We start from the raw sequence: 26,583 nt of genomic DNA, 5'->3' as shown, positions 1-26,583 counted from the left end.
ACCTTCAGAGAGGTTGTGATCTATATATGAGGGCCTCTCATAGCTTTGTATTGTGCTCGCTTTGGCAGCACATATACTAAAATTGGATCGATACAGAGAAGATTAGCATGGCCCCTGCGAAAGGATGACACGCAAATCCGTGAAGCGCTCCTTATTTTCCTCACACGTCGAGACACAGAGAAATTGGAACCAAACAGAGAAGATTGGGCGGTAGTGACCCGGGGAGAATAAATTGTCCATTCCCCTCAGTCTAGTCTAAGGAGGAGGGGAAATGCTGGATGAGAGAAGCTCAGTCTACAGTAGAATGACAGGAACATTTGTGAAGACTTCCTTAATTTTGAAATGGGGAGTGAGACAAGGTTGCAGCCTGAGACCAACTTTATTCAACATGTAGACAAATAATTGGCGAGTTAGGCACGGTTGCAGTCTGAGTTCAACTTTATTCAAAGTTTAAAAATGAATTGGGGAGTGAGACAAGGTTGCACTCTGAGTCCAACTTTATTCAATATCTACAAATGAATTGGAGAGAGACTTGTGTTCAATTTTAGTCCAGTTGTATTAAACATAACAAACTTGAATGTCACAACATTTTAAACAGACATCAAAGTCAGACTCAGACTCAAACTCTCTCTCTCTACTAATTGGGGAGTTAGTTATAAGTATCCTTGGCCAGGCCATGTTGCAGAAAACGGGGGAAGGGTGGGAAGTGGTCGGGGCAGGGGAACAAAGACTTGGGGAGGAGCAACTAAAAGCAGCAGGTGAGGGAGGGGTTACAGACCAAGAGTCCTGAATCATAAAAGGCTTTGTTTTTAAACTACATTTTAGTCTAAGATCAATCTTGAAAAAAATCTAAAGTCAATTCTATTTCAAGTTCTACATCTCCAAATAAAGTTTAAACATCACAGCAATATTCTAGGGGTGGTTTTTGAGGGTCTGAACTCTGTTTGACCCCAACCATGACCAGAACCTTCAGAGAGGTTGTGATCTATATATGAGGGCCTCTCATAGCTTTGTATTGTGCTCGCTTTGGCAGCACATATACTAAAATTGGATCGATACAGAGAAGATTAGCATGGCCCCTGCGAAAGGATGACACGCAAATCCGTGAAGCGCTCCTTATTTTCCTCACACGTCGAGACACAGAGAAATTGGAACCAAACAGAGAAGATTGGGCGGTAGTGACCCGGGGAGAATAAATTGTCCATTCCCCTCAGTCTAGTCTAAGGAGGAGGGGAAATGCTGGATGAGAGAAGCTCAGTCTACAGTAGAATGACAGGAACATTTGTGAAGACTTCCTTAATTTTGAAATGGGGAGTGAGACAAGGTTGCAGCCTGAGACCAACTTTATTCAACATGTAGACAAATAATTGGCGAGTTAGGCACGGTTGCAGTCTGAGTTCAACTTTATTCAAAGTTTAAAAATGAATTGGGGAGTGAGACAAGGTTGCACTCTGAGTCCAACTTTATTCAATATCTACAAATGAATTGGAGAGAGACTTGTGTTCAATTTTAGTCCAGTTGTATTAAACATAACAAACTTGAATGTCACAACATTTTAAACAGACATCAAAGTCAGACTCAGACTCAAACTCTCTCTCTCTCTCTCTCTCCCTCTACTAATTGGGGAGTTAGTTATAAGTACCCTTGGCCAGGCCATGTTGCAGAAAACGGGGGAAGGGTGGGAAGTGGTCGGGGCAGGGGAACAAAGACTTGGGGAGGAGCAACTAAAAGCAGCAGGTGAGGGAGGGGTTACAGACCAAGAGTCCTGAATCATAAAAGGCTTTGTTTTTAAACTACATTTTAGTCTAAGATCAATCTTGAAAAAAATCTAAAGTCAATTCTATTTCAAGTTCTACATCTCCAAATAAAGTTTAAACATCACAGCAATATTCTAGGGGTGGTTTTTGAGGGTCTGAACTCTGTTTGACCCCAACCATGACCAGAACCTTCAGAGAGGTTGTGATCTATATATGAGGGCCTCTCATAGCTTTGTATTGTGCTCGCTTTGGCAGCACATATACTAAAATTGGATCGATACAGAGAAGATTAGCATGGCCCCTGCGAAAGGATGACACGCAAATCCGTGAAGCGCTCCTTATTTTCCTCACACGTCGAGACACAGAGAAATTGGAACCAAACAGAGAAGATTGGGCGGTAGTGACCCGGGGAGAATAAATTGTCCATTCCCCTCAGTCTAGTCTAAGGAGGAGGGGAAATGCTGGATGAGAGAAGCTCAGTCTACAGTAGAATGACAGGAACATTTGTGAAGACTTCCTTAATTTTGAAATGGGGAGTGAGACAAGGTTGCAGCCTGAGACCAACTTTATTCAACATGTAGACAAATAATTGGCGAGTTAGGCACGGTTGCAGTCTGAGTTCAACTTTATTCAAAGTTTAAAAATGAATTGGGGAGTGAGACAAGGTTGCACTCTGAGTCCAACTTTATTCAATATCTACAAATGAATTGGAGAGAGACTTGTGTTCAATTTTAGTCCAGTTGTATTAAACATAACAAACTTGAATGTCACAACATTTTAAACAGACATCAAAGTCAGACTCAGACTCAAACTCTCTCTCTCTCTCTCTCTCCCTCTACTAATTGGGGAGTTAGTTATAAGTATCCTTGGCCAGGCCATGTTGCAGAAAACGGGGGAAGGGTGGGAAGTGGTCGGGGCAGGGGAACAAAGACTTGGGGAGGAGCAACTAAAAGCAGCAGGTGAGGGAGGGGTTACAGACCAAGAGTCCTGAATCATAAAAGGCTTTGTTTTTAAACTACATTTTAGTCTAAGATCAATCTTGAAAAAAATCTAAAGTCAATTCTATTTCAAGTTCTACATCTCCAAATAAAGTTTAAACATCACAGCAATATTCTAGGGGTGGTTTTTGAGGGTCTGAACTCTGTTTGACCCCAACCATGACCAGAACCTTCAGAGAGGTTGTGATCTATATATGAGGGCCTCTCATGGCTTTGTATTGTGCTCGCTTTGGCAGCACATATACTAAAATTGGATCGATACAGAGAAGATTAGCATGGCCCCTGCGAAAGGATGACACGCAAATCCGTGAAGCGCTCCTTATTTTCCTCACACGTCGAGACACAGAGATATTGGAACCAAACAGAGAAGATTGGGCGGTAGTGACCCGGGGAGAATAAATTGTCCATTCCCCTCAGTCTAGTCTAAGGAGGAGGGGAAATGCTGGATGAGAGAAGCTCAGTCTACAGTAGAATGACAGGAACATTTGTGAAGACTTCCTTAATTTTGAAATGGGGAGTGAGACAAGGTTGCAGCCTGAGACCAACTTTATTCAACATGTAGACAAATAATTGGCGAGTTAGGCACGGTTGCAGTCTGAGTTCAACTTTATTCAAAGTTTAAAAATGAATTGGGGAGTGAGACAAGGTTGCACTCTGAGTCCAACTTTATTCAATATCTACAAATGAATTGGAGAGAGACTTGTGTTCAATTTTAGTCCAGTTGTATTAAACATAACAAACTTGAATGTCACAACATTTTAAACAGACATCAAAGTCAGACTCAGACTCAAACTCTCTCTCTCTCTCTCTCCCTCTACTAATTGGGGAGTTAGTTATAAGTATCCTTGGCCAGGCCATGTTGCAGAAAACGGGGGAAGGGTGGGAAGTGGTCGGGGCAGGGGAACAAAGACTTGGGGAGGAGCAACTAAAAGCAGCAGGTGAGGGAGGGGTTACAGACCAAGAGTCCTGAATCATAAAAGGCTTTGTTTTTAAACTACATTTTAGTCTAAGATCAATCTTGAAAAAAATCTAAAGTCAATTCTATTTCAAGTTCTACATCTCCAAATAAAGTTTAAACATCACAGCAATATTCTAGGGGTGGTTTTTGAGGGTCTGAACTCTGTTTGACCCCAACCATGACCAGAACCTTCAGAGAGGTTGTGATCTATATATGAGGGCCTCTCATAGCTTTGTATTGTGCTCGCTTTGGCAGCACATATACTAAAATTGGATCGATACAGAGAAGATTAGCATGGCCCCTGCGAAAGGATGACACGCAAATCCGTGAAGCGCTCCTTATTTTCCTCACACGTCGAGACACAGAGAAATTGGAACCAAACAGAGAAGATTGGGCGGTAGTGACCCGGGGAGAATAAATTGTCCATTCCCCTCAGTCTAGTCTAAGGAGGAGGGGAAATGCTGGATGAGAGAAGCTCAGTCTACAGTAGAATGACAGGAACATTTGTGAAGACTTCCTTAATTTTGAAATGGGGAGTGAGACAAGGTTGCAGCCTGAGACCAACTTTATTCAACATGTAGACAAATAATTGGCGAGTTAGGCACGGTTGCAGTCTGAGTTCAACTTTATTCAAAGTTTAAAAATGAATTGGGGAGTGAGACAAGGTTGCACTCTGAGTCCAACTTTATTCAATATCTACAAATGAATTGGAGAGAGACTTGTGTTCAATTTTAGTCCAGTTGTATTAAACATAACAAACTTGAATGTCACAACATTTTAAACAGACATCAAAGTCAGACTCAGACTCAAACTCTCTCTCTCTACTAATTGGGGAGTTAGTTATAAGTATCCTTGGCCAGGCCATGTTGCAGAAAACGGGGGAAGGGTGGGAAGTGGTCGGGGCAGGGGAACAAAGACTTGGGGAGGAGCAACTAAAAGCAGCAGGTGAGGGAGGGGTTACAGACCAAGAGTCCTGAATCATAAAAGGCTTTGTTTTTAAACTACATTTTAGTCTAAGATCAATCTTGAAAAAAATCTAAAGTCAATTCTATTTCAAGTTCTACATCTCCAAATAAAGTTTAAACATCACAGCAATATTCTAGGGGTGGTTTTTGAGGGTCTGAACTCTGTTTGACCCCAACCATGACCAGAACCTTCAGAGAGGTTGTGATCTATATATGAGGGCCTCTCATAGCTTTGTATTGTGCTCGCTTTGGCAGCACATATACTAAAATTGGATCGATACAGAGAAGATTAGCATGGCCCCTGCGAAAGGATGACACGCAAATCCGTGAAGCGCTCCTTATTTTCCTCACACGTCGAGACACAGAGAAATTGGAACCAAACAGAGAAGATTGGGCGGTAGTGACCCGGGGAGAATAAATTGTCCATTCCCCTCAGTCTAGTCTAAGGAGGAGGGGAAATGCTGGATGAGAGAAGCTCAGTCTACAGTAGAATGACAGGAACATTTGTGAAGACTTCCTTAATTTTGAAATGGGGAGTGAGACAAGGTTGCAGCCTGAGACCAACTTTATTCAACATGTAGACAAATAATTGGCGAGTTAGGCACGGTTGCAGTCTGAGTTCAACTTTATTCAAAGTTTAAAAATGAATTGGGGAGTGAGACAAGGTTGCACTCTGAGTCCAACTTTATTCAATATCTACAAATGAATTGGAGAGAGACTTGTGTTCAATTTTAGTCCAGTTGTATTAAACATAACAAACTTGAATGTCACAACATTTTAAACAGACATCAAAGTCAGACTCAGACTCAAACTCTCTCCCTCTACTAATTGGGGAGTTAGTTATAAGTATCCTTGGCCAGGCCATGTTGCAGAAAACGGGGGAAGGGTGGGAAGTGGTCGGGGCAGGGGAACAAAGACTTGGGGAGGAGCAACTAAAAGCAGCAGGTGAGGGAGGGGTTACAGACCAAGAGTCCTGAATCATAAAAGGCTTTGTTTTTAAACTACATTTTAGTCTAAGATCAATCTTGAAAAAAATCTAAAGTCAATTCTATTTCAAGTTCTACATCTCCAAATAAAGTTTAAACATCACAGCAATATTCTAGGGGTGGTTTTTGAGGGTCTGAACTCTGTTTGACCCCAACCATGACCAGAACCTTCAGAGAGGTTGTGATCTATATATGAGGGCCTCTCATAGCTTTGTATTGTGCTCGCTTTGGCAGCACATATACTAAAATTGGATCGATACAGAGAAGATTAGCATGGCCCCCGCGAAAGGATGACACGCAAATCCGTGAAGCGCTCCTTATTTTCCTCACACGTCGAGACACAGAGAAATTGGAACCAAACAGAGAAGATTGGGCGGTAGTGACCCGGGGAGAATAAATTGTCCATTCCCCTCAGTCTAGTCTAAGGAGGAGGGGAAATGCTGGATGAGAGAAGCTCAGTCTACAGTAGAATGACAGGAACATTTGTGAAGACTTCCTTAATTTTGAAATGGGGAGTGAGACAAGGTTGCAGCCTGAGACCAACTTTATTCAACATGTAGACAAATAATTGGCGAGTTAGGCACGGTTGCAGTCTGAGTTCAACTTTATTCAAAGTTTAAAAATGAATTGGGGAGTGAGACAAGGTTGCACTCTGAGTCCAACTTTATTCAATATCTACAAATGAATTGGAGAGAGACTTGTGTTCAATTTTAGTCCAGTTGTATTAAACATAACAAACTTGAATGTCACAACATTTTAAACAGACATCAAAGTCAGACTCAGACTCAAACTCTCTCCCTCTACTAATTGGGGAGTTAGTTATAAGTATCCTTGGCCAGGCCATGTTGCAGAAAACGGGGGAAGGGTGGGAAGTGGTCGGGGCAGGGGAACAAAGACTTGGGGAGGAGCAACTAAAAGCAGCAGGTGAGGGAGGGGTTACAGACCAAGAGTCCTGAATCATAAAAGGCTTTGTTTTTAAACTACATTTTAGTCTAAGATCAATCTTGAAAAAAATCTAAAGTCAATTCTATTTCAAGTTCTACATCTCCAAATAAAGTTTAAACATCACAGCAATATTCTAGGGGTGGTTTTTGAGGGTCTGAACTCTGTTTGACCCCAACCATGACCAGAACCTTCAGAGAGGTTGTGATCTATATATGAGGGCCTCTCATGGCTTTGTATTGTGCTCGCTTTGGCAGCACATATACTAAAATTGGATCGATACAGAGAAGATTAGCATGGCCCCTGCGAAAGGATGACACGCAAATCCGTGAAGCTCTCCTTATTTTCCTCACACGTCGAGACACAGAGATATTGGAACCAAACAGAGAAGATTGGGCGGTAGTGACCCGGGGAGAATAAATTGTCCATTCCCCTCAGTCTAGTCTAAGGAGGAGGGGAAATGCTGGATGAGAGAAGCTCAGTCTACAGTAGAATGACAGGAACATTTGTGAAGACTTCCTTAATTTTGAAATGGGGAGTGAGACAAGGTTGCAGCCTGAGACCAACTTTATTCAACATGTAGACAAATAATTGGCGAGTTAGGCACGGTTGCAGTCTGAGTTCAACTTTATTCAAAGTTTAAAAATGAATTGGGGAGTGAGACAAGGTTGCACTCTGAGTCCAACTTTATTCAATATCTACAAATGAATTGGAGAGAGACTTGTGTTCAATTTTAGTCCAGTTGTATTAAACATAACAAACTTGAATGTCACAACATTTTAAACAGACATCAAAGTCAGACTCAGACTCAAACTCTCTCTCTCTACTAATTGGGGAGTTAGTTATAAGTATCCTTGGCCAGGCCATGTTGCAGAAAACGGGGGAAGGGTGGGAAGTGGTCGGGGCAGGGGAACAAAGACTTGGGGAGGAGCAACTAAAAGCAGCAGGTGAGGGAGGGGTTACAGACCAAGAGTCCTGAATCATAAAAGGCTTTGTTTTTAAACTACATTTTAGTCTAAGATCAATCTTGAAAAAAATCTAAAGTCAATTCTATTTCAAGTTCTACATCTCCAAATAAAGTTTAAACATCACAGCAATATTCTAGGGGTGGTTTTTGAGGGTCTGAACTCTGTTTGACCCCAACCATGACCAGAACCTTCAGAGAGGTTGTGATCTATATATGAGGGCCTCTCATAGCTTTGTATTGTGCTCGCTTTGGCAGCACATATACTAAAATTGGATCGATACAGAGAAGATTAGCATGGCCCCTGCGAAAGGATGACACGCAAATCCGTGAAGCGCTCCTTATTTTCCTCACACGTCGAGACACAGAGAAATTGGAACCAAACAGAGAAGATTGGGCGGTAGTGACCCGGGGAGAATAAATTGTCCATTCCCCTCAGTCTAGTCTAAGGAGGAGGGGAAATGCTGGATGAGAGAAGCTCAGTCTACAGTAGAATGACAGGAACATTTGTGAAGACTTGCTTAATTTTGAAATGGGGAGTGAGACAAGGTTGCAGCCTGAGACCAACTTTATTCAACATGTAGACAAATAATTGGCGAGTTAGGCACGGTTGCAGTCTGAGTTCAACTTTATTCAAAGTTTAAAAATGAATTGGGGAGTGAGACAAGGTTGCACTCTGAGTCCAACTTTATTCAATATCTACAAATGAATTGGAGAGAGACTTGTGTTCAATTTTAGTCCAGTTGTATTAAACATAACAAACTTGAATGTCACAACATTTTAAACAGACATCAAAGTCAGACTCAGACTCAAACTCTCTCCCTCTACTAATTGGGGAGTTAGTTATAAGTATCCTTGGCCAGGCCATGTTGCAGAAAACGGGGGAAGGGTGGGAAGTGGTCGGGGCAGGGGAACAAAGACTTGGGGAGGAGCAACTAAAAGCAGCAGGTGAGGGAGGGGTTACAGACCAAGAGTCCTGAATCATAAAAGGCTTTGTTTTTAAACTACATTTTAGTCTAAGATCAATCTTGAAAAAAATCTAAAGTCAATTCTATTTCAAGTTCTACATCTCCAAATAAAGTTTAAACATCACAGCAATATTCTAGGGGTGGTTTTTGAGGGTCTGAACTCTGTTTGACCCCAACCATGACCAGAACCTTCAGAGAGGTTGTGATCTATATATGAGGGCCTCTCATAGCTTTGTATTGTGCTCGCTTTGGCAGCACATATACTAAAATTGGATCGATACAGAGAAGATTAGCATGGCCCCTGCGAAAGGATGACACGCAAATCCGTGAAGCGCTCCTTATTTTCCTCACACGTCGAGACACAGAGAAATTGGAACCAAACAGAGAAGATTGGGCGGTAGTGACCCGGGGAGAATAAATTGTCCATTCCCCTCAGTCTAGTCTAAGGAGGAGGGGAAATGCTGGATGAGAGAAGCTCAGTCTACAGTAGAATGACAGGAACATTTGTGAAGACTTCCTTAATTTTGAAATGGGGAGTGAGACAAGGTTGCAGCCTGAGACCAACTTTATTCAACATGTAGACAAATAATTGGCGAGTTAGGCACGGTTGCAGTCTGAGTTCAACTTTATTCAAAGTTTAAAAATGAATTGGGGAGTGAGACAAGGTTGCACTCTGAGTCCAACTTTATTCAATATCTACAAATGAATTGGAGAGAGACTTGTGTTCAATTTTAGTCCAGTTGTATTAAACATAACAAACTTGAATGTCACAACATTTTAAACAGACATCAAAGTCAGACTCAGACTCAAACTCTCTCTCTCTACTAATTGGGGAGTTAGTTATAAGTATCCTTGGCCAGGCCATGTTGCAGAAAACGGGGGAAGGGTGGGAAGTGGTCGGGGCAGGGGAACAAAGACTTGGGGAGGAGCAACTAAAAGCAGCAGGTGAGGGAGGGGTTACAGACCAAGAGTCCTGAATCATAAAAGGCTTTGTTTTTAAACTACATTTTAGTCTAAGATCAATCTTGAAAAAAATCTAAAGTCAATTCTATTTCAAGTTCTACATCTCCAAATAAAGTTTAAACATCACAGCAATATTCTAGGGGTGGTTTTTGAGGGTCTGAACTCTGTTTGACCCCAACCATGACCAGAACCTTCAGAGAGGTTGTGATCTATATATGAGGGCCTCTCATGGCTTTGTATTGTGCTCGCTTTGGCAGCACATATACTAAAATTGGATCGATACAGAGAAGATTAGCATGGCCCCTGCGAAAGGATGACACGCAAATCCGTGAAGCTCTCCTTATTTTCCTCACACGTCGAGACACAGAGATTGGGCGGTAGTGACCCGGGGAGAATAAATTGTCCATTCCCCTCAGTCTAGTCTAAGGAGGAGGGGAAATGCTGGATGAGAGAAGCTCAGTCTACAGTAGAATGACAGGAACATTTGTGAAGACTTCCTTAATTTTGAAATGGGGAGTGAGACAAGGTTGCAGCCTGAGACCAACTTTATTCAACATGTAGACAAATAATTGGCGAGTTAGGCACGGTTGCAGTCTGAGTTCAACTTTATTCAAAGTTTAAAAATGAATTGGGGAGTGAGACAAGGTTGCACTCTGAGTCCAACTTTATTCAATATCTACAAATGAATTGGAGAGAGACTTGTGTTCAATTTTAGTCCAGTTGTATTAAACATAACAAACTTGAATGTCACAACATTTTAAACAGACATCAAAGTCAGACTCAGACTCAAACTCTCTCTCTCTCTCTCTCTCTCCCTCTACTAATTGGGGAGTTAGTTATAAGTATCCTTGGCCAGGCCATGTTGCAGAAAACGGGGGAAGGGTGGGAAGTGGTCGGGGCAGGGGAACAAAGACTTGGGGAGGAGCAACTAAAAGCAGCAGGTGAGGGAGGGGTTACAGACCAAGAGTCCTGAATCATAAAAGGCTTTGTTTTTAAACTACATTTTAGTCTAAGATCAATCTTGAAAAAAATCTAAAGTCAATTCTATTTCAAGTTCTACATCTCCAAATAAAGTTTAAACATCACAGCAATATTCTAGGGGTGGTTTTTGAGGGTCTGAACTCTGTTTGACCCCAACCATGACCAGAACCTTCAGAGAGGTTGTGATCTATATATGAGGGCCTCTCATGGCTTTGTATTGTGCTCGCTTTGGCAGCACATATACTAAAATTGGATCGATACAGAGAAGATTAGCATGGCCCCTGCGAAAGGATGACACGCAAATCCGTGAAGCGCTCCTTATTTTCCTCACACGTCGAGACACAGAGATATTGGAACCAAACAGAGAAGATTGGGCGGTAGTGACCCGGGGAGAATAAATTGTCCATTCCCCTCAGTCTAGTCTAAGGAGGAGGGGAAATGCTGGATGAGAGAAGCTCAGTCTACAGTAGAATGACAGGAACATTTGTGAAGACTTCCTTAATTTTGAAATGGGGAGTGAGACAAGGTTGCAGCCTGAGACCAACTTTATTCAACATGTAGACAAATAATTGGCGAGTTAGGCACGGTTGCAGTCTGAGTTCAACTTTATTCAAAGTTTAAAAATGAATTGGGGAGTGAGACAAGGTTGCACTCTGAGTCCAACTTTATTCAATATCTACAAATGAATTGGAGAGAGACTTGTGTTCAATTTTAGTCCAGTTGTATTAAACATAACAAACTTGAATGTCACAACATTTTAAACAGACATCAAAGTCAGACTCAGACTCAAACTCTCTCTCTCTCTCTCTCCCTCTACTAATTGGGGAGTTAGTTATAAGTATCCTTGGCCAGGCCATGTTGCAGAAAACGGGGGAAGGGTGGGAAGTGGTCGGGGCAGGGGAACAAAGACTTGGGGAGGAGCAACTAAAAGCAGCAGGTGAGGGAGGGGTTACAGACCAAGAGTCCTGAATCATAAAAGGCTTTGTTTTTAAACTACATTTTAGTCTAAGATCAATCTTGAAAAAAATCTAAAGTCAATTCTATTTCAAGTTCTACATCTCCAAATAAAGTTTAAACATCACAGCAATATTCTAGGGGTGGTTTTTGAGGGTCTGAACTCTGTTTGACCCCAACCATGACCAGAACCTTCAGAGAGGTTGTGATCTATATATGAGGGCCTCTCATGGCTTTGTATTGTGCTCGCTTTGGCAGCACATATACTAAAATTGGATCGATACAGAGAAGATTAGCATGGCCCCTGCGAAAGGATGACACGCAAATCCGTGAAGCGCTCCTTATTTTCCTCACACGTCGAGACACAGAGATATTGGAACCAAACAGAGAAGATTGGGCGGTAGTGACCCGGGGAGAATAAATTGTCCATTCCCCTCAGTCTAGTCTAAGGAGGAGGGGAAATGCTGGATGAGAGAAGCTCAGTCTACAGTAGAATGACAGGAACATTTGTGAAGACTTCCTTAATTTTGAAATGGGGAGTGAGACAAGGTTGCAGCCTGAGACCAACTTTATTCAACATGTAGACAAATAATTGGCGAGTTAGGCACGGTTGCAGTCTGAGTTCAACTTTATTCAAAGTTTAAAAATGAATTGGGGAGTGAGACAAGGTTGCACTCTGAGTCCAACTTTATTCAATATCTACAAATGAATTGGAGAGAGACTTGTGTTCAATTTTAGTCCAGTTGTATTAAACATAACAAACTTGAATGTCACAACATTTTAAACAGACATCAAAGTCAGACTCAGACTCAAACTCTCTCCCTCTACTAATTGGGGAGTTAGTTATAAGTATCCTTGGCCAGGCCATGTTGCAGAAAACGGGGGAAGGGTGGGAAGTGGTCGGGGCAGGGGAACAAAGACTTGGGGAGGAGCAACTAAAAGCAGCAGGTGAGGGAGGGGTTACAGACCAAGAGTCCTGAATCATAAAAGGCTTTGTTTTTAAACTACATTTTAGTCTAAGATCAATCTTGAAAAAAATCTAAAGTCAATTCTATTTCAAGTTCTACATCTCCAAATAAAGTTTAAACATCACAGCAATATTCTAGGGGTGGTTTTTGAGGGTCTGAACTCTGTTTGACCCCAACCATGACCAGAACCTTCAGAGAGGTTGTGATCTATATATGAGGGCCTCTCATAGCTTTGTATTGTGCTCGCTTTGGCAGCACATATACTAAAATTGGATCGATACAGAGAAGATTAGCATGGCCCCTGCGAAAGGATGACACGCAAATCCGTGAAGCGCTCCTTATTTTCCTCACACGTCGAGACACAGAGAAATTGGAACCAAACAGAGAAGATTGGGCGGTAGTGACCCGGGGAGAATAAATTGTCCATTCCCCTCAGTCTAGTCTAAGGAGGAGGGGAAATGCTGGATGAGAGAAGCTCAGTCTACAGTAGAATGACAGGAACATTTGTGAAGACTTCCTTAATTTTGAAATGGGGAGTGAGACAAGGTTGCAGCCTGAGACCAACTTTATTCAACATGTAGACAAATAATTGGCGAGTTAGGCACGGTTGCAGTCTGAGTTCAACTTTATTCAAAGTTTAAAAATGAATTGGGGAGTGAGACAAGGTTGCACTCTGAGTCCAACTTTATTCAATATCTACAAATGAATTGGAGAGAGACTTGTGTTCAATTTTAGTCCAGTTGTATTAAACATAACAAACTTGAATGTCACAACATTTTAAACAGACATCAAAGTCAGACTCAGACTCAAACTCTCTCCCTCTACTAATTGGGGAGTTAGTTATAAGTATCCTTGGCCAGGCCATGTTGCAGAAAACGGGGGAAGGGTGGGAAGTGGTCGGGGCAGGGGAACAAAGACTTGGGGAGGAGCAACTAAAAGCAGCAGGTGAGGGAGGGGTTACAGACCAAGAGTCCTGAATCATAAAAGGCTTTGTTTTTAAACTACATTTTAGTCTAAGATCAATCTTGAAAAAAATCTAAAGTCAATTCTATTTCAAGTTCTACATCTCCAAATAAAGTTTAAACATCACAGCAATATTCTAGGGGTGGTTTTTGAGGGTCTGAACTCTGTTTGACCCCAACCATGACCAGAACCTTCAGAGAGGTTGTGATCTATATATGAGGGCCTCTCATAGCTTTGTATTGTGCTCGCTTTGGCAGCACATATACTAAAATTGGATCGATACAGAGAAGATTAGCATGGCCCCTGCGAAAGGATGACACACAAATCCGTGAAGCGCTCCTTATTTTCCTCACACGTCGAGACACAGAGAAATTGGAACCAAACAGAGAAGATTGGGCGGTAGTGACCCGGGGAGAATAAATTGTCCATTCCCCTCAGTCTAGTCTAAGGAGGAGGGGAAATGCTGGATGAGAGAAGCTCAGTCTACAGTAGAATGACAGGAACATTTGTGAAGACTTCCTTAATTTTGAAATGGGGAGTGAGACAAGGTTGCAGCCTGAGACCAACTTTATTCAACATGTAGACAAATAATTGGCGAGTTAGGCACGGTTGCAGTCTGAGTTCAACTTTATTCAAAGTTTAAAAATGAATTGGGGAGTGAGACAAGGTTGCACTCTGAGTCCAACTTTATTCAATATCTACAAATGAATTGGAGAGAGACTTGTGTTCAATTTTAGTCCAGTTGTATTAAACATAACAAACTTGAATGTCACAACATTTTAAACAGACATCAAAGTCAGACTCAGACTCAAACTCTCTCCCTCTACTAATTGGGGAGTTAGTTATAAGTATCCTTGGCCAGGCCATGTTGCAGAAAACGGGGGAAGGGTGGGAAGTGGTCGGGGCAGGGGAACAAAGACTTGGGGAGGAGCAACTAAAAGCAGCAGGTGAGGGAGGGGTTACAGACCAAGAGTCCTGAATCATAAAAGGCTTTGTTTTTAAACTACATTTTAGTCTAAGATCAATCTTGAAAAAAATCTAAAGTCAATTCTATTTCAAGTTCTACATCTCCAAATAAAGTTTAAACATCACAGCAATATTCTAGGGGTGGTTTTTGAGGGTCTGAACTCTGTTTGACCCCAACCATGACCAGAACCTTCAGAGAGGTTGTGATCTATATATGAGGGCCTCTCATAGCTTTGTATTGTGCTCGCTTTGGCAGCACATATACTAAAATTGGATCGATACAGAGAAGATTAGCATGGCCCCTGCGAAAGGATGACACGCAAATCCGTGAAGCGCTCCTTATTTTCCTCACACGTCGAGACACAGAGAAATTGGAACCAAACAGAGAAGATTGGGCGGTAGTGACCCGGGGAGAATAAATTGTCCATTCCCCTCAGTCTAGTCTAAGGAGGAGGGGAAATGCTGGATGAGAGAAGCTCAGTCTACAGTAGAATGACAGGAACATTTGTGAAGACTTCCTTAATTTTGAAATGGGGAGTGAGACAAGGTTGCAGCCTGAGACCAACTTTATTCAACATGTAGACAAATAATTGGCGAGTTAGGCACGGTTGCAGTCTGAGTTCAACTTTATTCAAAGTTTAAAAATGAATTGGGGAGTGAGACAAGGTTGCACTCTGAGTCCAACTTTATTCAATATCTACAAATGAATTGGAGAGAGACTTGTGTTCAATTTTAGTCCAGTTGTATTAAACATAACAAACTTGAATGTCACAACATTTTAAACAGACATCAAAGTCAGACTCAGACTCAAACTCTCTCCCTCTACTAATTGGGGAGTTAGTTATAAGTATCCTTGGCCAGGCCATGTTGCAGAAAACGGGGGAAGGGTGGGAAGTGGTCGGGGCAGGGGAACAAAGACTTGGGGAGGAGCAACTAAAAGCAGCAGGTGAGGGAGGGGTTACAGACCAAGAGTCCTGAATCATAAAAGGCTTTGTTTTTAAACTACATTTTAGTCTAAGATCAATCTTGAAAAAAATCTAAAGTCAATTCTATTTCAAGTTCTACATCTCCAAATAAAGTTTAAACATCACAGCAATATTCTAGGGGTGGTTTTTGAGGGTCTGAACTCTGTTTGACCCCAACCATGACCAGAACCTTCAGAGAGGTTGTGATCTATATATGAGGGCCTCTCATAGCTTTGTATTGTGCTTGCTTTGGCAGCACATATACTAAAATTGGATCGATACAGAGAAGATTAGCATGGCCCCTGCGAAAGGATGACACGCAAATCCGTGAAGCGCTCCTTATTTTCCTCACACGTCGAGACACAGAGAAATTGGAACCAAACAGAGAAGATTGGGCGGTAGTGACCCGGGGAGAATAAATTGTCCATTCCCCTCAGTCTAGTCTAAGGAGGAGGGGAAATGCTGGATGAGAGAAGCTCAGTCTACAGTAGAATGACAGGAACATTTGTGAAGACTTCCTTAATTTTGAAATGGGGAGTGAGACAAGGCCTGAGACCAACTTTATTCAACATGTAGACAAATAATTGGCGAGTTAGGCACGGTTGCAGTCTGAGTTCAACTTTATTCAAAGTTTAAAAATGAATTGGGGAGTGAGACAAGGTTGCACTCTGAGTCCAACTTTATTCAATATCTACAAATGAATTGGAGAGAGACTTGTGTTCAATTTTAGTCCAGTTGTATTAAACATAACAAACTTGAATGTCACAACATTTTAAACAGTCACAGTCACAACAGCCTGCAATTCTATTTCAAGTTCTACATCTCCAAATAAAGTTTAAACATCACAGCAATATTCTAGGGGTGGTTTTTGAGGGTCTGAACTCTGTTTGACCCCAACCATGACCAGAACCTTCAGAGAGGTTGTGATCTATATATGAGGGCCTCTCATAGCTTTGTATTGTGCTCGCTTTGGCAGCACATATACTAAAATTGGATCGATACAGAGAAGATTAGCATGGCCCCTGCGAAAGGATGACACGCAAATCCGTGAAGCGCTCCTTATTTTCCTCACACGTCGAGACACAGAGAAATTGGAACCAAACAGAGAAGATTGGGCGGTAGTGACCCGGGGAGAATAAATTGTCCATTCCCCTCAGTCTAGTCTAAGGAGGAGGGGAAATGCTGGATGAGAGAAGCTCAGTCTACAGTAGAATGACAGGAACATTTGTGAAGACTTCCTTATTTTGAAATGGGGAGTGAGACAAGGTTGCAGCCTGAGACCAACTTTATTCAACATGTAGACAAATAATTGGCGAGTTAGGCACGGTTGCAGTCTGAGTTCAACTTTATTCAAAGTTTAAAAATGAATTGGGGAGTGAGACAAGGTTGCACTCTGAGTCCAACTTTATTCAATATCTACAAATGAATTGGAGAGAGACTTGTGTTCAATTTTAGTCCAGTTGTATTAAACATAACAAACTTGAATGTCACAACATTTTAAACAGACATCAAAGTCAGACTCAAACTCAGTCTCTCTGACATCAAAGTCAGACTCAGAGAGAGAAGGAGAGAAAGAGAATAGTCATTTAGGAACAATTTCTTATTTTCGATGATGGCCTAGGAACAGTGTGTTAGTTGTCTTGATCAGGGGTAGAACGACAGATTTTTACCTTGTTAGCTCTGGGATTCGATCTTGCGGTTACTAGTCCAACATTCTAACCACTAGGCTACCCTGCCTGCAGTTGTCATGATGTCCTTTGATTTTTAGTGATGTTTTAGTCAGTTGGACTTACGTTTTCCAGTGGGGCATTGCAATGCAGTCTGGGAGTCGTAGTTTAACTGGTTATAGTATAAAGTGGTGGAAATTGTCTTTGTAATATTTTTAACACTTGACCTCAGAACACAGTTAGCTGCGCTTGTATTATATAAACTATGTTGGTGGTCTACTTGGTAGGTTTCCCAGCTGGCACCAGGGATGAGGCTTAACTCAGGTGTCAGGTGGCTTCAGCAAACGGCGTACCGACTTTGATGGGTTTGGGTTATGGCAAGGAAGGCAACTACATGGCAGATGGTGGGAAAATGTTATACTTTGGATGTATATTGTTGATGGGAGGGGAGACTAGAATTTTCATGTCCTCTGAAACATATTTTGTCCAGTAGGCTCTGGTCGGTAAGTGTCCCAATTTGGTACCAACTCCTTGTGAAGGATTATTGGAATGTTGAAGAGCTTGATGTTCCAACGCTTTTTCTCCGCCATCAGATATTTTCTTAAGGTAGCGTTAGCTAGCCAGCTTAATTGCTCAATAGCCAAACTAGGTTTCAACCAAATTGAGTTGAGCTACCTTAAGATGGATGCACTAACCGAGGGAGACTGTATTTACTATCACTGTTGTGGTTGTCTCACCAAGCTACCTTAAGATGGATGCACTAACTGCAAGTTGCTCTGGATAGTGACCATACTATTCCCTTAAAGCCACACAGTGTAAAGTACATGGGTCATGTAAACAATGGAGCACATGCATCACATGCTAAGAGCACTTGACTGTAAGTCTCTCTGGATAAGAGGGTCTGACTAAATGACTAAATTGTATGTGGAGATTCCATGCAGGTCTCCCTGTTTTAACCACTCTGTTTGTCTTTGGCAGAAGAGAGACCCGACTCAGAGGAACCAGAGACGTCTGAACCAGCGAGACGACACCACTGTTCCCAGTGTGGAAAGAGTTATACCCGTTTATGGAGCCTGAAAAACCACAAGAGAACACATGCAGGGAAGAAGCCTTATCACTGCTCTCAGTGTGGAAAGAGTTTTAGCTGGTCTGGGCAACTGAAAGAACACGAGAGAATACACACAGGAGACAAGCCTTACCATTGCTTCCAGTGTGGAAAGAGATTTATCCAGTCAAAACATCTGCACGAGCATAAGAGAACACACACAGGAGAAAAAAACATTCCAATGCTCTCAGTGTGGAAGGACATTTTCTCGATCAGGGGACCTGAAATCTCATGAGAGAACACACACAGGGGAAAATGCTTATCATTGTTCCCATTGTAAAAGTAGTTTTAGCTGGTCAAGACAACTGAACGAGCATGAGAGAGCACACACAGGAGTGAAGCCTTACCACTGCTCCCAGTGTGGAAAGAGTTTTACAAGGTTGGGGTCCCTTAAATCACATAAGATATATACACACACAGGAGATAAGCCCTATCATTGCCCCCAGTGTGAAAATACCTATTTATCATTAGGGGACATGAAAAAGCACGAGAGAAAACACTCTGTAGAGAAGCCATTCAAATGCTTGCAGTGTGGAAAGAGTTATACCCGGTTAGGGAACTTGAAAACGCATGAGATGACACACACAGGAGAGAAGCCATTCCAATGCTCTGGGTGTGGAAGGCGTTTTACCAGGTTAGGGAACCTGAAAAGGCATGAGGTGACACATAAAGGAGGGTAGCCTCACCTCTGCTCCCAGTGTGAAAAGGGTTTTGTTCAGATAAGGGTCTTGAAAGAGCCAAACTACATACACAGGAGAAGACATACCACTGCTCTCATTGTGGAAAGACATTTCCAGAGGACCTGAAATCACGAGAGAAAGTGGCAAAATGTAGATTTTCCAACCCAAATAGACATACCCGAAAGTAACTGCTATTCATGTGTAATTACATGATGCCGACATGCAAAAACTTGGTATATTTGGTATATAAAGAAGACATCTGGGAGATGTGGGAGGTAGCCTAGTGGTTAGAGCGTTGGACTAGTAACTGGAAGGTTGCAAGTTCAAACCCCCGAGCTGACAAGGTACAAATCTGTCATTCTGCCCCTGAACAGGCAGTTAACCCACTGTTCCTAGGCCGTCATTGTCCTGCTGTCACCTCTAGTATCTGCTGGTCATCTCAAGTCTCTGAGTAGATTGGTTGTGTTTTTGTGTGTCTTTATATTGACTGAGTAGAAAAGTATCACCGATTTACTTGTATTTTTGTATTTGTTGAACTTTACAAAGAGTGTATGAAAATAAATCAAAATTAATTTCAAGGGAGAAAAGGTGCACAAACCTTTATTTAACTAGACAAGTCAGTCAAGAACAAATTCTTATTTTCAATGACGGCCTAGGAACAGTGGGTTAACTGCCTTCACACTCTATTCCCCCTTCACACTCTCTTCCCCCTTCACACTCTCTTCCCCATTCACACTCTCTTCCCCATTCATACTCTCTTCCCCATTCACACTCTCTCCCCCCTTCATACTCTCTTCCCCCTTCACACTCTCTCCCCCCTTCATACTCTCTTCCCCCTTCACACTCTCTTCCCCCTTCATACTCCCTCCCCCCTTCACTTTCTTCCTCCTTCAGACTCTCTTCCCCCTTCACACTCTCTTCCCCCTTCACACTCTCTTCCCCCTTCATACTCCCTTCCCCCTTCACACTCTCTTCCCCCTTCACACTCTCTTCCCCCTTCACACTCTCTTCCCCCTTCAGACTCTCTTCCCCCTTCACACTCTCTTCCCCCTTCACACTCTCTTCCCCCTTCACACTCTCTTCCCCCTTCACACTCTCTTCCCCCTTCACACTCTCTTCCCCCTTCACACTCTCTTCCCCCTTCACACTCTCTTCCCCCTTCACACTCTCTTCCCCCTTCACACTCTCTTCCCCCTTCACACTCTCTTCCCCCTTCACACTCTCTTCCCCCTTCACACTCTCTTCCCCCTTCACACTCTCTTCCCCCTTCACACTCTCTTCCCACTTCACACTCTCTTCCCCCTTCACACTCTCTTCCCCCTTCACACTCTCTTCCCCCTTCACACTCTCTTCCCCCTTCATACTCTCTTCCCCCTTCACGGTTGAGGTCTTTGAATTGTTGAAGCGCCCCTGCAGGACTCGGTCCCGGAACCTCTCGGGGTAGGAGACAGCTACCTTGTCTCTCGCCAGAAGATTTCCCCAGAGAGCCATGATCTCCTCTATGTGCCTATTAGAGAACCATGGCCCCTCCAGCAGCCTCACCAGACTCCTGGCCAGGAGGACCACGTGCTGGTATCCACTAACCCCATCAGGTCCTATGTTCTCCTGGTATCCACTAACCCCATCAGGTCCTATGTACTCCTGGTATCCACTAACCCCATCAGGTCCTATGTACTCCTGGTATCCACTAACCCCATCAGGTCCTATGTTCTCCTGGTATCCACTAACCCCATCAGGTCCTATGCACTCCTGGTATCCACTAACCCCATCAGGTCCTATGTACTCCTGGTATCCACTAACCCCATCAGGTCCTATGTACTCCTGGTATCCACTAACCCCATCAGGTCCTATGCACTCCTGGTATCCACTAACCCCATCAGGTCCTATGTACTGCTGGTATCCACTAACCCCATCAGGTCCTATGTACTCCCGGTATCCACTAAACCCCTTCAGGTCCTATGTTCTCCTTAAAAAATAGAAGAGTCCTTGGGAAGGGTTGGATTAATAGTTATGAATGGAAAGACACTTAAGTCATGTGAGCTGTTTAGGATGTGGATCGGCACTGACGTCATCCTCCGTGTCCTGATTGGCAGCGGGTGCAGTGTCCACCTCCTCCGTTGAGTCATCAGTGGGTGTGATGACAGGTAGCTGGGATGGGTTGGGTTGAGTGGGATCAGTGGGTGTGATGACAGGTAGCTGGGATGGGTTGGGTTGAGTGGGATCAGGGATGTGATGACAGGTAGCTGGGATGGGTTGAGTGGGATCAGTGGGCGGTAGACTGGTAGCTGGGATGGGCTGGGTTGAGTGGGATCAGTGGGTGGTGATGACAGGTAGCTGGGATGGGTTGGGTTGAGTGGGATCAGTGGGTGTGATGACTGGTAGATGGGTTGGGTTGAGTGGGATCAGTGGGTGGTGGACTGGTAGCTGGGATGGGTTGGGTTGAGTGGGATCAGTGGGTGTGATGACTGGTAGCTGGAATAGGTTGGGTTGAGTGGGATCAGTGGGTGTGATGACAGGTAGCTGGGATGGGTTGGGTTGAGTGGGATCAGTGGGTGTGATGACAAGTAGCTGGGATGGGTTGAGTGGGATCAGTGGGCGGTAGACTGGTAGCTGGGATGGGCTGGGTTGAGTGGGATCAGTGGGTGGTGATGACAGGTAGCTGGGATGGGTTGGGTTGAGTGGGATCAGTGGGTGTGATGACAGGTAGCTGGAATGGGTTGGGTTGAGTGGGATCAGTGGGTGTGATGACAGGTAGCTGGGATGGGTTGAGTGGGATCAGTGGGTGTGATGACTGGTAGCTGGGATGGGTTGGGTTGAGTGGGATCAGGGGTGTGATGACAGGTAGCTGGGATGGGTTGAGTGGGATCAATGGGCGGTAGACTGGTAGCTGGGATGGGCTGGGTTGAGTGGGATCAGTGGGTGGTGATGACAGGTAGCTGGGATGGGCTGGGTTGAGTGGGATCAGTGGGTGTGATGACTGGTAGCTGGGATGGGTTGGGTTGAGTGGGATCAGTGGGTGTGATGACTGGTAGATGGGTTGGGTTGAGTGGGATCAGTGGGTGGTGGACTGGTAGCTGGGATGGGTTGGGTTGAGTGGGATCAGTGGGTATGATGACTGGTTGCTGGGATGGGTTGGGTTGAGTGGGATCAGGGGGCGGTGGACTGGTAGCTGGGATGGGTTGGGTTGAGTGGGATCAGTGGGTGTGATGACACGTAGCTGGGATGGGTTGGGTTGAGTGGGATCAGTGGGTGGTGATGACAGGTAGCTGGGATGTGTTGGGTTGAGTGGGATCAGTGGGTGTGATGACTGGTAGCTGGGATGGGTTGGGTTGAGTGGGATCAGTGGGCGGTGGACTGGTAGCTGGGATGTGTTGGGTTGAGTGGGATCAGTGGGTGGTGATGACTGGTAGCTGGGATGGGTTGAGTGGGATCAGTGGGTGGTGGACTGGTAGCTGGGATGGGTTGGGTTGAGTGGGATCAGTGGGTGTGATGACAGGTAGCTGGGATGGGTTGGGTTGAGTGGGATCAGTGGGTGTGATGACAGGTAGCTGGGAAGGGTTGGGTTGAGTGGGATCAGTGGGTGGTGATGACAGGTAGCTGGGATGTGTTGGGTTGAGTGGGATCAGTGGGTGTGATGACAGGTAGCTGGGATGGGTTGGGTTGAGTGGGATCAATGGGTGGTGATGACAGGTAGCTGGGATGGGTTGGGTTGAGTGGGATCAGTGGGCGGTGGACTGGTAGCTGGGATGTGTTGGGTTGAGTGGGATCAGTGGGTGGTGATGACTGGTAGCTGGGATGGGTTGAGTGGGATCAGTGGGTGGTGGACTGGTAGCTGGGATGTGTTGGGTTGAGTGGGATCAGTGGGTGTGATGACAGGTAGCTGGGATGGGTTGGGTTGAGTGGGATCAGTGGGTGTGATGACAGGTAGCTGGGAAGGGTTGGGTTGAGTGGGATCAGTGGGTGGTGATGACTGGTTGCTGGGATGGGTTGGGTTGAGTGGGATCAGTGGGCGGTGGACTGGTAGCTGGGATGTGTTGGGTTGAGTGGGATCAGTGGGTGGTGATGACTGGTAGCTGGGATGGGTTGAGTGGGATCAGTGGGTGGTGGACTGGTAGCTGGGATGGGTTGGGTTGAGTGGGATCAGTGGGTGTGATGACAGGTAGCTGGGATGGGTTGGGTTGAGTGGGATCAGTGGGTGTGATGACAGGTAGCTGGGAAGGGTTGGGTTGAGTGGGATCAGTGGGTGGTGATGACAGGTAGCTGGGATGGGTTGGGTTGAGTGGGATCAGTGGGTGGTGATGACAGGTAGCTGGGATGGGTTGGGTTGAGTGGGATCAGTGGGTGTGATGACAGGTAGCTGGGATGGGTTGGGTTGAGTGGGATCAATGGGTGGTGATGACAGGTAGCTGGGATGGGTTGGGTTGAGTGGGATCAGTGGGTGTGATGACAGGTAGCTGGGATGGGCTGGGTTGAGTGGGATCAGTGGGTGTGATGACAGGTAGCTGGGATGGGTTGGGTTGAGTGGGATCAGTGGGCGGTGGACTGGTAGCTGGGATGGGCTGGGTTGAGTGGGATCAGTGGGTGGTGATGACAGGTAGCTGGGATGGGTTGGGTTGAGTGGGATCAGTGGGTGTGATGACTGGTAGATGGGTTGGGTTGAGTGGGATCAGGGGGCGGTGGACTGGTAGCTGGGATGGGTTGCGTTGAGTGGGATCAGTGGGTGTGATGACACGTAGCTGGGATGGGTTGGGTTGAGTGGGATCAGTGGGTGGTGATGACAGGTAGCTGGGATGTGTTGGGTTGAGTGGGATCAGTGGGTGTGATGACTGGTAGCTGGGATGGGTTGGGTTGAGTGGGATCAGTGGGCGGTGGACTGGTAGCTGGGATGGGTTGGGTTGAGTGGGATCAGTGGGTGGTGATGACTGGTAGCTGGGATGGGTTGGGTTGAGTGGGATCAGTGGGTGTGATGACAGGTAGCTGGGAAGGGTTGGGTTGAGTGGGATCAGTGGGTGGTGATGACAGGTAGCTGGGATGGGTTGGGTTGAGTAGGATCAGTGGGTGGTGATGACAGGTAGCTGGGATGGGTTGGGTTGAGTGGGATCAGTGGGCGGTGGACTGGTCTTCCTGAGTGGAGGGACCGGTGGGAGACTCTCATCGAGGGTGGGGTCATCCTCCTCCTCAAGCTCTCCCAGGTCGTCCTCCTCTCCCTCTCCTCCCTCAAATAGATCAGGTGTCCCGTCTGGGACATCCGGGTCCTTACCGAGGTTGGACTCCAGCCTCTGGTCACTATCGGTCTGGGAGAAGAGATACTCGACCCCAATGAGTTCCCCTTAAACAGAGAGACAACAAAGAAGAGATACTCAACCCCCAATGAGTTCCCCTTGAGAAGAGATACTCGACCCCCAATGAGTTCCCCTTAAATAGGGAGACAACAAAGAAGAGATGAGTACACAAACAGAACCGTACGTTTTAGTGTGTGTATATTTGCATGATTTACAAATACACTGCTCAAAAAAATAAAGGGAACACTTAAACAACACAATGTAACTCCAAGTCAATCACACTTCTGTGAAATCAAACTGTCCACCTAGGAAGCAAAACTGATTGACAATAAATTTCACATGCTGTTTGTGAAAATGGAATAGACAACAGGTGGAAATTATAGGCAATTAGCAAGACACCCCCAATAAAGGAGTGGTTCTGCAGGTGGTGACCACAGACCACTTCTCAGTTCCTCTGCTTCCTGGCTGGTGTTTTGGTCACTTTCGAATCCTGGTGGTACTTTCACTCTAGTGGTAGCATGAGACGGAGTCTACAACCCACACAAGTGGCTCAGGTAGTGCAGCTCATCCAGGATGGCACATCAATGCGAGCTGTGGCAAGAAGGCCTGCTGTGTCTGTCAGAGTAGTGTCCAGAGCATGGAGGCGCTACCAGGAGACAGGCCAGTACATCAGGAGACGTGGAGGAGGCCGTAGGAGGGCAACAACCCAGCAGCAGGACCGCTACCTCCGCCTTTGTGAAAGGAGGAGCAGGAGGAGCACTGCCAGAGCCCTGCAAAATGACCTCCAGCAGGCCACAAATGTGCATGTGTCTGCTTAAACGGTCAGAAACAGACTCCATGAGGGTGGTATGAGGGCCCGACGTCCACAGGTGGGGGTTGTGCTTACAGCCCAACACCGTGCAGGACGTTTGGCATTTGCCAGAGAACACCAAGATTGGCAAATTCGCCACTGGCGCCCTGTGCTCTTCACAGATGAAAGCAGGTTCACACTGAGCACATGTGACAGACGTGACAGAGTCTGGAGACGCCGTGGAGAACGTTCTGCTGCCTGCAACATCCTCCGGCATGACCGGTTTGGCGGTGGGTCAGTCATGGTATGGGTTGGCATTTCTTTGGGGGGCCTGACTGCCATTTGGTTCCGAGATGAGATCCTCAGACCCCTTGTGAGACCATATGCTGGTGCGGTTGGCCCTGGGTTCCTCCTAATGCAAAACAATGCTAGACCTCATGTGGCTGGAGTGTGTCAGCAGTTCCTGCAAGAGGAAGGCATTGATGCTATGGACTGGCCCGCCCGTTCCCCAGACCTGAATCCAATTGAGCACATCTGGGACATCATGTCTCGCTCCATCCACCAACGCCACGTTGCACCACAGACTGTCCAGGAGTTGGCGGATGCTTTAGTCCAGGTCTGGGAGGAGATCCCTCAGGAGACCATCCTCCACCTCATCAGGAGCATGCCCAGGCGTTGTAGGGAGGTCATACAGGCACGCGGAGGCCACACACTACTGAGCCTCATTTTGACTTGTTCTAAGGACATTACATCAAAGTTGGATCAGCCTATAGTGTGGTTTTCCACTTTAATTTTGAGTGTGACTACAAATCCAGACCTCCATGGGTTGATACATCTGATTTCCATTGATCATTTTTGTGTGATTTTGTTGTCAGCACATTCAACTATGTAAAGAAAAAAGTATTTAATAAGAATTTTTCATTCATTCAGATCTAGGATGTGTTATTTTAGTGTTCCCTTTATTATTGAGCAGTGTACATACCAGTGTACTTTGCAGGCCTTGTGTGATCGTTCACTAGACTGCAGCCCATGAGCTTCTGACTCGTTAATAACGTACTGGGCTACACCATCATATATCAGTGTAGGGGCTGTCCCCCCCCTCCACTACACCATCATATATCAGTGTAGGGGCTGTCCCCCCCCTCCTCTACACCATCATATATCAGTGTAGGGGCTGTCCCCCCCCTCCTCTACACCATCATATATCAGTGTAGGGGCTGTCCCCCCCCTCCTCTACACCATCATATATCAGTGTAGGGGCTGTCCCCCCCCTCCTCTACACCATCATATATCAGTGTAGGGGCTGTCCCCCCCCCCTCCTCTACACCATCATATATCAGTGTAGGGGCTGTTCCCCTCCACTACACCATCATATATCAGTGTAGGGGCTGTTCCCCTCCACTACACCATCATATGTCAGTGTAGGGGCTGTCCCCCCCCCCCCCCTCCTCTACACCATCATATATCAGTGTAGGGGCTGCCCCCCCCCCTCCTCTACACCATCATATATCAGTGTAGGGGCTGTCCCCCCCCCCCTCCTCTACACCATCATATATCAGTGTAGGGGTTGTCCCCCCCCCCCCTCCTCTACACCATCATATATCAGTGTAGGGGCTGTCCCCCCCCCCCCTCCACTACACCATCATATATCAGTGTAGGGGCTGTCCCCCCCCCCCCCCCCCCCCTCCACTACACCATCATATATCAGTGTAGGGGCTGTCCCCCCCCCCTCCTCTACACCATCATATATCAGTGTAGGGG

At 45.3% G+C, this 26,583-nt stretch overlaps 18 non-coding genes and 1 pseudogene across 18 annotated transcripts; all 19 read left to right on the top strand.

Moving 5' to 3' along the window:
- The first annotated feature begins 52 nt into the window (after window positions 1-52).
- LOC118940602 (U6 spliceosomal RNA) lies at window positions 53-159 on the top strand. The gene has a single exon (XR_005037190.1). It is a non-coding gene; the product is annotated as a U6 spliceosomal RNA (small nuclear RNA).
- An 858-nt stretch (window positions 160-1,017) lies between these two features.
- LOC118940603 (U6 spliceosomal RNA) lies at window positions 1,018-1,124 on the top strand. The gene has a single exon (XR_005037191.1). It is a non-coding gene; the product is annotated as a U6 spliceosomal RNA (small nuclear RNA).
- An 872-nt stretch (window positions 1,125-1,996) lies between these two features.
- On the top strand, window positions 1,997-2,103 carry LOC118940604 (U6 spliceosomal RNA). Its single transcript, XR_005037192.1, has one exon. It is a non-coding gene; the product is annotated as a U6 spliceosomal RNA (small nuclear RNA).
- An 872-nt stretch (window positions 2,104-2,975) lies between these two features.
- Window positions 2,976-3,082, top strand: LOC118940605 (U6 spliceosomal RNA). Its single transcript, XR_005037193.1, has one exon. It is a non-coding gene; the product is annotated as a U6 spliceosomal RNA (small nuclear RNA).
- Window positions 3,083-3,952: 870 nt separating this feature from the next.
- LOC118940606 (U6 spliceosomal RNA) lies at window positions 3,953-4,059 on the top strand. Its single transcript, XR_005037194.1, has one exon. It is a non-coding gene; the product is annotated as a U6 spliceosomal RNA (small nuclear RNA).
- Window positions 4,060-4,917: 858 nt separating this feature from the next.
- Window positions 4,918-5,024, top strand: LOC118940607 (U6 spliceosomal RNA). Its single transcript, XR_005037195.1, has one exon. It is a non-coding gene; the product is annotated as a U6 spliceosomal RNA (small nuclear RNA).
- An 858-nt stretch (window positions 5,025-5,882) lies between these two features.
- On the top strand, window positions 5,883-5,989 carry LOC118940608 (U6 spliceosomal RNA). Its single transcript, XR_005037196.2, has one exon. It is a non-coding gene; the product is annotated as a U6 spliceosomal RNA (small nuclear RNA).
- Window positions 5,990-6,847: 858 nt separating this feature from the next.
- Window positions 6,848-6,954, top strand: LOC118940609 (U6 spliceosomal RNA). The gene has a single exon (XR_005037197.2). It is a non-coding gene; the product is annotated as a U6 spliceosomal RNA (small nuclear RNA).
- An 858-nt stretch (window positions 6,955-7,812) lies between these two features.
- LOC118940611 (U6 spliceosomal RNA) lies at window positions 7,813-7,919 on the top strand. The gene has a single exon (XR_005037199.1). It is a non-coding gene; the product is annotated as a U6 spliceosomal RNA (small nuclear RNA).
- Window positions 7,920-8,777: 858 nt separating this feature from the next.
- On the top strand, window positions 8,778-8,884 carry LOC118940612 (U6 spliceosomal RNA). The gene has a single exon (XR_005037200.1). It is a non-coding gene; the product is annotated as a U6 spliceosomal RNA (small nuclear RNA).
- Window positions 8,885-9,742: 858 nt separating this feature from the next.
- LOC118940613 (U6 spliceosomal RNA) lies at window positions 9,743-9,849 on the top strand. Its single transcript, XR_005037201.2, has one exon. It is a non-coding gene; the product is annotated as a U6 spliceosomal RNA (small nuclear RNA).
- Window positions 9,850-10,701: 852 nt separating this feature from the next.
- On the top strand, window positions 10,702-10,808 carry LOC118940614 (U6 spliceosomal RNA). The gene has a single exon (XR_005037202.1). It is a non-coding gene; the product is annotated as a U6 spliceosomal RNA (small nuclear RNA).
- An 870-nt stretch (window positions 10,809-11,678) lies between these two features.
- LOC118940644 (U6 spliceosomal RNA) lies at window positions 11,679-11,785 on the top strand. The gene has a single exon (XR_005037232.2). It is a non-coding gene; the product is annotated as a U6 spliceosomal RNA (small nuclear RNA).
- An 858-nt stretch (window positions 11,786-12,643) lies between these two features.
- On the top strand, window positions 12,644-12,750 carry LOC118940615 (U6 spliceosomal RNA). Its single transcript, XR_005037203.1, has one exon. It is a non-coding gene; the product is annotated as a U6 spliceosomal RNA (small nuclear RNA).
- Window positions 12,751-13,608: 858 nt separating this feature from the next.
- LOC118940616 (U6 spliceosomal RNA) lies at window positions 13,609-13,715 on the top strand. The gene has a single exon (XR_005037204.2). It is a non-coding gene; the product is annotated as a U6 spliceosomal RNA (small nuclear RNA).
- An 858-nt stretch (window positions 13,716-14,573) lies between these two features.
- Window positions 14,574-14,680, top strand: LOC118940617 (U6 spliceosomal RNA). The gene has a single exon (XR_005037205.1). It is a non-coding gene; the product is annotated as a U6 spliceosomal RNA (small nuclear RNA).
- Window positions 14,681-15,538: 858 nt separating this feature from the next.
- LOC118940618 (U6 spliceosomal RNA) lies at window positions 15,539-15,645 on the top strand. Its single transcript, XR_005037206.2, has one exon. It is a non-coding gene; the product is annotated as a U6 spliceosomal RNA (small nuclear RNA).
- A 613-nt stretch (window positions 15,646-16,258) lies between these two features.
- LOC118947630 (U6 spliceosomal RNA) lies at window positions 16,259-16,365 on the top strand. Its single transcript, XR_005041832.1, has one exon. It is a non-coding gene; the product is annotated as a U6 spliceosomal RNA (small nuclear RNA).
- Window positions 16,366-17,936: 1,571 nt separating this feature from the next.
- LOC149978677 (uncharacterized) lies at window positions 17,937-18,860 on the top strand (annotated as a pseudogene).
- Window positions 18,861-26,583: the final 7,723 nt, after the last annotated feature.

The sequence above is a fragment of the Oncorhynchus mykiss genome, chromosome 13 (assembly GCF_057628025.1).
Source record: "Oncorhynchus mykiss isolate SJ-2025 chromosome 13, ASM5762802v1, whole genome shotgun sequence".
NCBI classification, from domain to species: Eukaryota; Metazoa; Chordata; class Actinopteri; order Salmoniformes; family Salmonidae; genus Oncorhynchus; species Oncorhynchus mykiss.
This window is presented reverse-complemented; position numbering and strand designations above follow the sequence as displayed.